The sequence below is a fragment of the Callithrix jacchus genome, chromosome 20 (assembly GCF_049354715.1).
Source record: "Callithrix jacchus isolate 240 chromosome 20, calJac240_pri, whole genome shotgun sequence".
NCBI classification, from domain to species: domain Eukaryota; kingdom Metazoa; phylum Chordata; class Mammalia; order Primates; family Cebidae; genus Callithrix; species Callithrix jacchus.
Genome location: NC_133521.1, coordinates 9,573,422 through 9,585,630, shown reverse-complemented (window position 1 = coordinate 9,585,630; position 12,209 = coordinate 9,573,422). Strand labels below are relative to the sequence as shown.

The 12,209-nt window shown below is 38.6% G+C and overlaps 1 long non-coding RNA gene across 1 annotated transcript in view; it reads right to left on the bottom strand.

Moving 5' to 3' along the window:
- LOC128930269 (uncharacterized) overlaps positions 1 to 12,209 on the bottom strand; it is a 126,310-nt gene that overhangs the window by 8,487 nt on the left and 105,614 nt on the right. The gene's annotated exons all lie outside the window — the stretch shown is intronic.

Here is a 12,209-nt window from a genome sequence, read left to right as displayed (position 1 = left end):
CATCTTTTTTTTTTTTTTTTTTTGAGACAGTCTTGCTCTGTCATCCAGGCTGTAGTGCAGTGACAGGATCTTGACTCACTGTAACCTCTGTCTCCTGGGTTCAAGTGTCCCTGCTTCCTCAGCTTCCTGAGTAGCTGGGACTACAGGTGCTTGCCACCATCCCCAGATAATTTTTTTATGTTTTAGTAAAGACAGGGTTCCGTCATGTTGGCCAGGCTGGTCTCAAACTCCTGGCCTCAGGTGATCTGCCTGCCTCGGCCTCCCAAAGTGATGGGATTGCAGGCATCAACTACCATCCCTGGCCTTATATATCTTTTGTTTGTTTGTTTTTTGAGAAGGGATCTCATTCTGTCACCCAGGCTACAGTGCAGTGGCGTGATCTTGGTTCACTGCAGCCTCTACCTCCTGGGTTCAAGCAATTCTCCCACCTCATCCTCCTGAGTAGCTGGGATTACAGGGGTGCACCATAACACCTGGCTAATTTTTTTTTTTTTTTTTTGAGATGGAGTCTCATGCTGTCACCGAGGCTGGAATGCAATGGCTTGATCTCAGCTCACTGCAATGTCTGCCTCCCAGGTTCAAGTGAGTCTTTTGCCTCAGCCTCCTGAGTAGCTGGGATTATAGGCACCTGCCATCATGCTCAGCTACTTTTTTGTGTTTTTAGTAGAGACAGGGTTTCTCCATGTTCATCAGGCTGGTCTCGAACTCTCAACTTCAGGTGATCTGCCTGCCTCGGCCTCCCAAAGTGCTGAGATCACAGGCACAAGCCACCATGCCTGGCCTTTTCTCTTAACTTTAAAAAAAGACATAATATTATGTAAAGAAATGATCATAACATTGTATTGTTGAGCTTATAGGATGTATAAATGTAATACATATGATAATACAAAAAGGGAAGAAAATTGAGCTTTATTAAAGCAAAATTTCTATGTTTTATCTGAATTAAATTAGTATTAAGCTGAACTATATTTAGATAAGATGCACAATGTTATGAAAATATCAGGTTGTACTTAAATATATAGTTTTATTTGTCAGTTATGCCTCAAGCTGAAAAAAAAGTATGACAGTTTCTGGTGACCAAATTTTTAAAACTAGAATTTACACACACAACACACTCTGGAGTTTAGATGCACTGCACACACCCCAGGCTTCACTTAAGCTCTATCTGTATTTGAGTGTGTGTATGTGTATGAGGGCGTTTGTATGCATTCATCTGAAAGTTGAGAGCCTCCAGGAGAAGGAGTCAAGAGCCCCAGCCAGAGGCCATCCTGATAACTGGATGCTTATTTTTACAAATTCTGCCTTTTCTGCAAAGCCTCAATGGCTCCTTCCAGCCCCTTGAGATCTTGACCTGCCTGAATACCATAGTCTTGGTTGTTATTTTATTCCTTTTGGGAGATTTGTGTTGTTTTCATATGAAAGGGAAGGTCTAACACAAAGGACCTCACTGCAACTTTTCACAGCTTATCTTAGAGACCTCAGGCTGTCTAAAGAATTAGAGATCACAAGTAGATAGAACTTTACAACTTTCACACCATCTTTGCATCAGTTATCAAATATTTGCAAACAATAATCCACGATGATTAAGCAGTGATTATGTGCTGGGGACTGTATTCAGTGAATTTTCTATCTTATTTAAGCTGTCTAATAATTGTGCAACAATAAATATTTCCTCACTTGACAAATGAACAAACTAAATTGCCTCAGTTCACATGCCCATTAGTAGCAAAGTCAAGATTCAGACCCAGATGACTGAGCTCTTTTCAAAAATATTATCCCAGTGCTTTTGACAAAGGGGTGCTGAGCAAACACTCCTAGGATAAACAAAATGAATGAAGGAATGAACAATTTTACCATGCCTATGTTGGTTCAGAGGACCCTACAGTGCCCCCGACTCTGAGGCATAGGTAACATTCAGCGACTAAAGATTAGGAAACTCATAACTCTAGCAAATCGGTCTCACTCCCACCCTGTCTCTTAGGAACCATTGACAAACCGAGTCCTAGTCTAAGATCCGTAGCTGAGCCTTACTGGGTCTCAGCCGGGTTCATTAATGCCATTGTGGTTCAAAGACGGTCAATACTCCAGCTGCTGCCTCCGATCAGACTACATGAAAAGAAGGAATGCAACTTCTTCCTGTGTTTTGCCGATGCACAGTATGCTGTGTGGGTAATTTCTGGTCTGGCCAGTAAAAACCTCCGGGAGCCTTCCTTTAGGTCTTTAATTATGAACTGTAGGGGACACCACAAAATAAATACTTAAAATGTCTAGACAACCAGTCATCAGAGTAGGATAATTAACTTCAAACATTCTAAATTGTTGAAGGAGTCGTTATTCACCTTCTGTAGTTCCTTTCTATATCCTTCCCGAGCCAATATGTTTGTAGCAACAAGGCCAGGGAGCCAGTTGAAACCTTCTCCTGATACAAAGCAGCCTCTTTCCCCTGCTCTTAAATGACAAGTCACAAAATGACCAGAGAATATACAATAAAGGAACCTGAGACCATTCGTTTTTCCAAAGGAGGCGGGGGAAAAACATCTTCACTTTTTAGTTACATCAAAATGCAAAACAGCATAAAGACAGATTTGGGAAAAGTACTCTTTTGCTTATTAAGTCTATTTTAAGTATTTATAACTTTTTATTAGTAAGGAACAAATTAATCAAGCCATCCTGGCTTTTGACAAGAGCTTAGCAAGGTTGTCTCCTCACATCTAAATAGGATTATTCTCCTGCTGGACTTGGGATCTTTCTCTCCCTACATGTCCTCACTGCCTACAAACTTCCTCTAAGGAAATATTTTTTGCATTGAGCTCACATTAATTTCTTTATTTTTTTCCTTTCCTTTCTTTCTTTCTTTTCAATCTAAAGGCAAAGCACTTCATGAAAGGTATATGGACTTCACAATGAGAACTTGCTGTGAATGTGTCTTACTCCTGCCTTTACTTATGAGGGAGCCTTTCAGGAGCCCAGAGGCCTTGCTGTTAATCAGCTCCAATACCTGAACTCAAACAGCCTTGCTTTAGGCACAGAGTAGATCTTAAAACCACGAGCCATGGGAGAGCAAAGCTGAGAGTGACTCTGAGGCAGAGGAAAACTGTTCAAAATGTCAAAAGCTTCTTTCCCCATACCTTTTCAAATCATCCTCCGGGCAGACAATCTTTTTATAAGACACCAAATAACTAATAAGAACTCTCATTGTTTGATTCCCATGTCGTTTTTCTTCAAATCAAAGAAATGCCATGTCAACTGTTATTTAATGAATATTTTATAATATTACATTTATAATGACCATATTTAATTGCTACAGCTCTAATTAAAGGTGATATCTGATTGCATGCATGTACTTTTGAAAAACCATAATTGTCTTGTGCAAGCCACTGAATAGATTTAGGAATCTTCAATAACAAAATTACATTAATAGCATATGCTATTAAATATGATTGATGGCAAAATTGGACCCCTCTTGGCTCTCTACCACACAAAAGCACACACTGCTTTTGAAGACGGCGCCTCTAGTGTCAACAAGCGAGCCAGGAAAAATAGATTGGTGCCACCAAGGCCTGCATTCCCCAAAGAGAGGGCAATATCTTAGTAAGAATAAAAGATGCCCCAGGCATTTCATCCCTGTGCTAAATGGGTTGTTGAACATTTTTTTGTGTAGTGACCCCACTCCAGTGAGGCAGGGGGAACCTATGATAGATGCCCCAGACCCTCCATGGCTTGTATCTTCAAGCGTCTTTATCAAGCTAGCAATTTCAACCATAGGACCCATCATGGACAACAGGAGAAAAAATTAAGAGAAATATTAGATTCCAAAACCAATAATGTGAACCAGAGCCAAAACGGTAAATTATAACTGAGAAGAGTGGATGAAGGGAACCACATGTTTGCAGCTGCCTTTCCCCCCATTTATACCTTATCACGGTCCTTGGAGAGTGAGATGAGGAAACTGAAGCTCAGGGACAGCAGGTAAGCTTGGTCTTTCACACTCCAAATCTCATACTCTTTCAACAATAGCAGACTCTGCCATTTTACTGTTTCATGTAAAAGCGTGAATGCATGTTAAGAGATCTATTGTATTAGTCTGTTCTCATGCTGCTAATAAAGACATACCTGAGACTACGTAAATTATAAAGGAAAAAGGTTTAATGGACTCACCATAGTTCTATATGGATTGGAAGGCCTCACAATCATGGCAGAAGGCAAGGAGGAACAAAGACACATCTCACATGGTGGCAGGCAAGAGGGTGTGTATAGGGGAACTCTCCTTATAAAACCATTAGATCTTATTCACTATCAAGAGAACAGCATAGGAAAGATCTGCCCCCATGATTCAATTACCTCCTACCAGGTCTCTCCCATGACATGTGGGAATTATGGGAGCTACAATTTAAGATGAGATTTGGGTAGAGACACAGTCAAACCATATCATCTATTGGCTTCAGATTTAATACACTGTGTGGGACACAGTTCAAGGGACATAAACTGACATAATACATTATGTGCACTCCAGTATATGGATCTAAAGAGAGGACTTCTTGTTGGGAAGGGCAATGGTTGCAAAACCATGCTGGGATAACACCTTCACAGGGATATGTTGATGGCCATCTAAGATGAAGTTTTGATGCTCATGAGCATTGCTTGGTGTCTAGCAGAAGAAAGTGTGTAGACATGAAATCATTCCAAAGACAGCACTGAACTTTCCAGTTCTGATGAGGCTGTCCAGTACCTCTTACTCATCTCCCCTCTTGGTTCTGAGTGGAAAGAAAGAGAGCAAATGAAATTCTTGAGCCCTGGATCTATTACAGTGTGGTCATTCTTACTTTAAGTCATTACTGCAATCACTACCATTCATAGGATATAATAGTTTTCAATATGTGCCAAGTACTGTACTAGCTATTTTACATACCCAATCTCACTGACTTCTTAAGGAAGTCAGAATTAAAATTATTCTCTGACAGCTGAGAAACTGAAGTTCCAGAAGTTAAGCAAATTGTACCAGGTCTCTCCAGCATATGAACCTAGGACCAGCTGCTTTTGAAGACCTTGCCCTTAAGCACAAGGACACACTGTCTCACTAGAGAAAGATGGCTAAAAATTCTAGAAGACTAACCCTTTTCTGCAGCAGGCAGGTGGATGCACTTTGCCTGGGGGGCTTAGTTTGTTAGCCTGAAATTAGCCTCATAAATGTTTATTGATACAAGCTCATTACTTTTCATTGTATTGGTGCTGGGCTGACTAGAGAGAAATAGTTCTCACTGTGAGAACAAGGTGCAAGGCAGAGAGAATGCCTTAGAAGTGAGCCTTCAGTTTTCCAGATCCCCTCTCCTTTCATCTCAGGTGGAAGGAACTGAAATCATCCTCTTCCTGCCTCCACCTACATGGTATTTAAGGTCCTGGCTTAATAGTCGTCTCCCAGAGGATCATGTGTCAACGCTCTATCACATGCCGACACTGCCAGTATACGCTAGGATGCGGGCTAGAGTTCTTGGTCAGTTAAGCCTCCAAATATTAGACAGGAGAACCACATCACTGATAGGCAGTAAAGAGGAGAATGAAAACATCTAACTTGCGATATATTTTAAAGGAAGATAGTGTGATTTAATCTAGAAAGAATTCTAATGGATAATAAACATATAAATAATTTCTTTACACTAGTAATCAAACAATGTACATATTTAAAAGAATATCCTCTTTTTCAACCAATAGAAATATTAAAGATTTAAAAGAAATACATCTCACACAGTAATAAAAAGGAACAAATTACTAACACGCATAGCAACATAGATGAATCTCAAATGCATTATGCTAAGTGAAAGAACCCAGGCTCCAAACCTGGTTCTTATTTATGTGATTTTTATTTATGTGACATTCTGGAAGAAGCAAAACTATAGGGCTAGGGGTGGGGAGAGAGGGGATGGCTAGAGAGGAGCCAGGGGGAATATGGGACTGACTATTCTGTATCTTGATTATGGTGGTGATTCCCCAACTATATATATTTGTGAAAATTTGGGGAACTTGACACCAAAAGCAACAAACAAAAAGAATCAATTTTTCTGTAGGTAAATTATACTTCACTATTAAAAGCAAAAAAGTAGTACAATCTCAATTTGGTAGAAAGGAAACATTTTCCCAAGTCACATGCCAGATTTTAATAGTTCTTATACCTAGTGATGGATGGGTTATGGATGCTATTGACTTTCTCTAACCATCGCTCTAAACTGTATGAAATTCTTTATAGTAATCATATATTGTTTGTTTACAGATGCTAGAAAAACGAAAGTATTTTCAAGTTTGTGAAAAAGGAAGAAAGAAGTGTAATTCCCACAGGTAATGAGTAGATAACAAGATACACACCCTTACAGACCACTGGGAAAACTTTGCATTTATAATGTAGTGATACAGCTCAAAGGCGCTGCAGTGTGCGTGCTTTTTAGGTGTCCACAGTAGGAAAAGTGAAAATGTCTGCACACAGATATTCATTAAGTTGTTTATAATAGAGAAAACTTTGAATAATCCTAAATATCCAGCCATAGAAGACTGGTTAAATGCATTATGATTTATCTATTCAATGGTATACTTTATAAACATTAAATATTAGTATATGTAGATCATTTGATATTGAAAAGATGCTGAATGACAATGAAGCATATATATATTACACAAATGTGCATACAAAAATTCCAGTTAGGTATTTTCAAATGTTAACAGTTGTCGTATCCAGGTAATAACATTCTTTCAGTGCATTATTTTCTAAATTTTTCTTTTTTTTAAACCAAATAGTATGTTGTCAAGTGTATACAAGTGCATTACCATAATATCAGATTATTAGTGATATCATGTATATACATATATTATATATAGGTGTTCTTTTCTTCTTTATCCTTATTAAGACTTTTTTGTCTCCAATTCTATATTGTCTGATAAAACTACTGTTTCATCAGCTTTCTTTTAGTTAGTATTTGCCTGATGTTCATTCATTATTCAATCTTTAACATTTCTATGCCTTTTAAGTGGTGTTTTTTAATCCAATTTGTTGGATGACTTAATTAGATGACTTTAATCTATTATAATTAACAATACATTTGACTGGGCATGGTGGCTCATGCCTGTAATCCTGGCATTTTTGGAGGCCAAGGAAGGAGGATCACCTGAGGTCAGGAGTTTGAGATAGGCCTGGAAAACATGGTGAAAACCTGTCTCTACTAAAAATACAAAATTAGACACATGATGGCGCATACATGGAGTACCAACTACTTGGGAAGCTGAGGCAGGAAAATCGCTTGAACCCAGGAGGCAGAGGCTGCAGTTAGCTGGCAACAGAGCAAAACTTTACCCCCACAAAAATCAAACCAAAACAAACAAACAAAAAAAAAACCTGAATCCATTTGTAGTAATTTCCACCAACTTAATTTCGTTGCCTATTTACGATGCATTTCTGTTTTCTTTCTCCCCCTCCCCGCACCTCACCTACTTTCCTGTTTTCTGTTGCATTGTTATTATTACCTTCATTTCTCTTTTTAAAATTTCCTCAGCTCCTTTGGAATTTAGCAATTGCTTCTTACTTCATCAGTGGCTCCCTTTCTATGTTTAATGTCTGTAAGTAGCTCTAACATCTTCTTTTTAATTATTTTTTATTTATTTATTTATTTTTTTTTTTTTTTTGAGACCGAGTTTCGCTCTTGTTTCGGCTCACTGCAACCTCCGCCTCCTGGCTTCAGGCAATTCTCCTGCCTCAGCCTCCTGAGTAGCTGGGATTACAGGCACATGCCACCATGCCCAGCTAATTTTTTGTATCTTTAGTGGAGACGGGGTTTCACCATGTTGACAAGGATGGTCTCGGTCTCTTGACCTCATGATTCACCCGCCTCGGCCTCCCAAAGTGCTGGGATTACAGGTGTGAGCCACTGCAGCCGGCCAGCTCAAACATCTTCTAACAAAACCAGAGATTATCCTGTGACTTTATTTTCCTTTCATTGAAACAAAGAAACTTCATTAACTATCAGTGTATTTCCCTCCCAAGCTTCCTCTTCAGTCTTGCCTAGAATTTTAAAACTGCAGTTTAAAAAGTCAAATTACAGGTTAAAAGAATAGAGTATTAGAGAACAGATAATATTTAATGACACTGACCAACATTTCTTAACCAATTTTTGAGATTACTTGTTTTTCTTTTTTCTGGTATTTTCATTCCTTTTTGCTGGACTTCTGTTCCGCTTGGTGGATGGAGTATGTCCTTTAGTAGTTCTTTCCATAAGGGCTTGTTAAAACTATATGTCTTGAAATATTTAATTTTGTTCTCACCCTTTTTTTTTCTAAGTTTATAAATTTTTGAGGCAGTGTCCTGCTCTGTTGCCCCAGGTGGAGTGCAGTAGTGCGATCACAGCTCACTGCATCCTTGACCTCCTGGACTCAAGGAACCCTCCTGCCTCAGCCTCCTGTGTAGCTGAAATTACAGGCCACTGCATTCAGCCTATTCTCACTCTTTAAACATAATCTAGCTAGATATAAGATGTGTGTGCTTCATTATTTCTCTCAACATGTTGAAGGTATCACTCTATAGTTTGTTCAAGACAAGCTGGTTTTTATTAGTTCACTCCGCTGTTTAGGGAGACCACCCTCTGAAAACTAAGAGCTTTCATCAAATTGGGAAATTCTTAGTCATCATTGTTTCAAATATTACACCTTCACTATATGCACCCTCTTTATTTCTTTTGAAACTCTTTTTCTAAGTCTTCTGAATCTTCTCAATGTATCATGTTATTTAACTGATATTTTATATCTTTCATTTCTTTATTGCTTACCATGTACTTGACGGATTTCTCAATTCTATGTCAGACTGTTCCCAGTCAAAAAGTATCCTGCAAAATGTGATTTATTTTCAGAATTTCTAGCTGTTTCCTTCACATATCCTCCTTTCCTATTTTATTTCTGTCTATTTTACTTCACAATTATATTTTATTTCTTATATAGATAGCATGCTTTTTAAAAATCTCATTAGTGACTCTGAATGTACTTATTTTAAAAGTCATTTTCAGACATGTCAACTTTTGAAAATTTCACCTCGAATACATTCCTTTTCCAAATATTGATTTTGCTGGTTACTAATTCTCCATAGGTGTTTGAGAGTTTAGCATGCAGGCTCATTTTCAGTGGCAATTTCTTATGTTAATTTTTTTCTTTATGAGTCTCTCCCCCATCCAAATATTTTGTATTTATCTATTCAGGGCCCCAGCACCCTTAGGCCTTCAGCCCAGGTCAAACACTGGTAGCTTAGGGCAGTGCTTCTCAAATCATCTGTGTTAATACAGCAATTTGTTCTCCTGACCTTGAAGGACTGATGTTTTTGTAAATTTTCTAAAAATAAATTACCAAATTACCAAGAACAATGACTACCTGTTTGTATACCTTATATACTACTATAAAAGCTATAAATGGGAAAGAGTCCACAGGTGTGTCAGTTTACGCACTGCACCGCACTTTGAGTTGGGGCTCTTGACCAAAGGATATGGAGGATTTTGCGGATTCATTCTTGGGTTCAGCTGCTCTTGGCCTGGGAGACTTCAGGTGCTTCTATCTACCTTTCTAGGTAGTCAGATTTTGGAAACTATAGCCCCAAGAGCAGATACTACATTTCATTCTCACTTTTATGAGGAGCATCTTACCTGAGTCCCTAATTTCAAAAAAGTGAAACTGGGCTGGGTGCGGTGGCTCAAGCCTGTAATCCCAGCACTTTGGGAGGCCAAGGCGGGTGGATCACGAGAGATCGAGACCATCCTGGTCAACATGGTGAAACCCCGTCTCTACTAAATATATACAAAAAATTAGCTGGGCATGGTGGTGCGCGCCTGTAATCCCAGCTACTCGGGAGGCTGAGGCAGGAGAATTGCCTGAACCCAGGAGGCGGAGGTTGCAGTGAGCGGAGATCACGCCATTGCACTCCAGCCTGGGTAACAAGAGCGAAACACCGTCTCAAAAAAAAAAAAAAAAAAAAAAAAAGTGAAACTGGTTTGGTTCTCAACTTCACAGAAGAAAGAAACCTCAGAAAAGTCAAAATCACATGACACATACTAGCCAATGAGATGAAAGGAAAAATCTGGACCTGTTTCCTCTTGCTTAAAAAGAAGCAGAAGAAGAAGACTTAGTCTTGTTCCGTACATAAGAATGCTGATGTAAGGAGATGTGAGGTGTAGCAGCAGATATTTTGTGACCTTGAGGGAGACAACCTGAAGACAAAGCCCACATACTGAGGAGGGAAGTGCTGAAAACTAAAAGAATTCAGGCCCTTGATGCTGATCAGTCACTGAATCAGCCAACCCATTACTTCTCTTATCAGGTATAAAGAATTTGCTTATTATTCTAACCAATATGTCTATTACTGCTACGTGTTTAGACTAGGAGTATGTAGTGTGAACCTGTATTACCTTCTTAACTTCAAATACACTCATTAGTGTCATAATTTTTAGGATAATTTATGGTGATATTTTCAAGCACAGTAAGTAACTCAGAATTACCTTTTAATTATTTGCAGATACTTTTCAAACATTGCTTTGTGAATTGATAAGAATATTTTCTGGTTAGTATATTTAGTTTGATTGGTAAATGGGAATTCCTGAGGTGTCTGACAGTTTAGCCAATGTTTTTTCAGTGCCTGTTAAATCCCATACCTTGGTAATGGTAGCCATGGGGGTCATTGAAGAAAGATAGGTCTTTCCCCTTAAGGAATCTAACTAAGAGGCAAGCCTTACGACAACAGCATGCCATTTAGAGGGATCTGTCCAAAGGAGGAAGATGTACAGCAAATTATGTAGGGGTCAGAGAAAAACAACAGATTTATGTAAACATTCTCAATGGAGGCTTATTTACATTCATTAACTTCTTTCTCTACTGATCAAACATAAACACAGCCCATGCCTATTCTTCGATAAATGTTGAACAAGGTAGAACAGAATGTTGGAGGCTTTCTATTATAATTAGGTGAACTGGAGAATTATTTCCAACTAGTTTCAGCATCTCTAGCTAGCATGTCTTTGAATGCCAGTGAAGCAGTTATCAAATTTGAAGAAATATTCCTTAGGGTTATGTGTTCATTAAATGTGTAACTTTGTCAGAGTGCCACCGCAATGAAGATTTTTTTACAGCCAAGTGGTGGGAAAAGTACCTTCAGAATAGTTGCTCACTGAAAACATATAAAGTGAAAATTGCACCTGTTCTCAAATCTTTACACGTTTCTGTGACTGATCATTGGCTCCTCGGAAGGCTGGAGATTTGTGTGTAGCATGCCTGCGGGCTACATATGTTAAAAGTTAACGGGAAAAATGTGTACCAGAAATCAGACGGAAGATTCTCTTAGATCGGTTCTTCAGTGTGCCTGTTTCTTGAGTCAGATTATTAGTGGTTTCTTTACAGCTGAAAATGGAGCAGCAACCGAGTATTTGTGTGAAGAACTGAACCATGTGATAGTTGATTGTCAAAATCAATACCTATATTTCCATTTTATCCATGCTAATTGCAGTGTAGTTTGATTCTCATTTAATTTTTTAGAAAATTTTCTGTTGTATTATTTTAAAGCTAGAATAAAATAGAAAAAACAAATATATGGGAAGCTACACGTAAGATAAATGTTCACCTAATATAGAAGCAGGATTGTATTTTAAGTCAAATATCTTTATCACAAAGATAATTCCAAGCCACAGTCAATAGCTGCTTGATTTTGAGCAGCCTTTACTGCATCAGGAGGCAGACAACAAGCAGAGCATTCTCCCGAAGATCTGTGCGATGGAAGCCAAGCTGTCGGCTACTTGTCTGATCAATTACCTCTGTTTGCTCAGCAAAGCCAAAGTGTACTTTCGGCTGTATCAACAGGGATGCCAAGACTGGAAGCAACTGGACAAGAGGACAAATAAGGAAAATAGAGTCTGAACACCCACACAGGCCAAGATACAAAGAAAATGATTCTTTAAAGAATTTGTAGACTGGCAGGAGTGGCAATTGGTACAGCCATGTTAAAGGGTGATTAATTTGAACATATCTTCTAAAATGAAAAGTGGGCTTACCCTACAGTCCAGAAATTCACTTCTCAATATCTAGCCTAGAAAAATGCATGAAAACAAAAAGTACATGTAAGATGTTCATTGTAACATAGCTTGTATTCGATAAAAAATGAATAACAAATTAGACATCCATCAACAGGTTAGATAAGCCGTGATACC